Raw genomic sequence first — 1691 nt, 5'->3', positions numbered from 1 at the left:
TAAAAAACTATCTCAAGGTCTTTGGACAAATCCTCTTAAGCAGCTGGAGATGAACATGGGCACTTGGGCCCAGGGCCACAGAGAGCCTTCCCTGGGAGGCGATCTTCCTGCAACGAAAGCCCAGTCCTGGCTCCCTCAGGCAGGGCCCTGTGAGTATGGAAGCAGGGAGAGGTGGAAGTCTGGGTCCAGGGAAGAGGCTGCCTCAGTTCCCCAATTGGGCTCCCCTGGGGGGCGGGCTGCGTGTCCCCAACAGGCTTGTAATGGAAGGAACCCAAGTCACTTGGTCCTCTTGGCGCAGATTCAGAGCTTTGAAGAGGCGCAGTCCAAAGCCAGGAGCTTGCCTCTCCAGACCCCGCTCTGGAGATCTGGCCGGTCCTCATCTTCTTCTGGGAGTAGCTGGAGTGTTAGCGGGGAGCCTCAGATCCAGTGCCAGCCCCGGAGCCTCCCTGGGCACCCACCCAGAAGTCCCTGATGACTGGGTATCTTGCTCTGGAAGTCCTAGGAGCTTTATCGCCCGGTGCAGCTTCCACCGGCATGGTGCAGCAGCACGGTGTCCTCCTCCAGCTTCTGCTCCTTGCAGCGGCAGCAGCACGTGGGAGAGCGCGTGGACTCCGGGCCCTCCTCGGCGGGGTTGGCCCGGTACTCGGCGTGGAGGCCGAGCTCCGCCTAGGCTGCGGCTAGGTGCGAGCCCCCTCCCTACGTGCTGCCCTAGGACATGGTCCCCGGCAGGAGCGGGTACTCACGGGAGGCATGACGGGAGTGAGCCCGGGACCCAGGTACCCGCACCGTGAGGAAGCGCTTAGAGGGTGCGGACAAGGGCGCGTGGCTGCGACGGGCTGCGCCCACAGGCTTCACATGTAGGTCCACCTGCAATTCCATGGGGTCCTGGGGCGCACCCCAGGGCCCCCAGCTCGGCCCCCTCCGCCTCGCCATCCTGGGGATGCTCTGCCGCAGCGAGGCGGGTGTTGGCGGTTCCGGTAGAGCTCCGGCGATGCCCGGCGTCGGAAGGCGTCGTAGCCTCGGCTGAGTGGCATCACCTGCAAGTGCACCGGGCGAGGCGAGGGCAGCTTCGCCGCACCTGAGAGAGGTCCTGGCCTGCGCTGGTCACCACCTGCACAGCTGGAGCCGGGCTGCTCCCGAGACTCTCAGGTCGTCGCTTCTCCACGGTGGCCTGCGGCTACTCCAGCCCAGAATCTGATTTTCCAAGGGCTCCATTGGCAACTCGGGCCCTGCTTGCTCTTTTCCGGGTGCCGCCGGTGCCTCTCCATCCCTGGCGCGGAGCAGCCGAGAGATGCACAGTGGAGCTCACCTGGGCCCAGGTAGTGAGTCAGTTTCGCTTCCAGGGCCGGCATTGGTCCAGCTGGGTTGGTCACTCTTTCTGTGAGTCTGTTTTATTTTGTATGTTTTTTAAATGTATTTTTAAAATTAAATTTATTGAGGTTAATAAGATTATATTGTTTCAGGTATACATTTCTATGATACATGATTTGTATAATGGGTTGTGTTACCACCACCCAAAGCCAAATCTTCTGTCATCATATATTTGACCTCCTTTACCCTTTACTACCCTTGTCTCCCTCTGATACCACCATACTGTTGTCTGTGAGTTTTTTTATGTTTTTCTTGTTTGTTCATTTTTTACTTTCAGTTTTATATGTATGAATGAAATCATGTGGCTCTTTACTTTTTCT

At 58.2% G+C, this 1691-nt stretch overlaps 1 pseudogene; it reads right to left on the bottom strand.

The window, feature by feature from the left end:
* Positions 1–300: 300 nt before the first annotated feature.
* Positions 301–1352, bottom strand: LOC123826543 (annotated as a pseudogene).
* Between the last annotated feature and the right edge of the window lie 339 nt (positions 1353–1691).

Source organism: Phyllostomus hastatus, unplaced genomic scaffold (assembly GCF_019186645.2).
Source record: "Phyllostomus hastatus isolate PE091 unplaced genomic scaffold, TTU_PhHast_1.1 phas_contig_81, whole genome shotgun sequence".
In the NCBI taxonomy this organism is placed as follows: Eukaryota; Metazoa; Chordata; class Mammalia; order Chiroptera; family Phyllostomidae; genus Phyllostomus; species Phyllostomus hastatus.
This window is presented reverse-complemented; position numbering and strand designations above follow the sequence as displayed.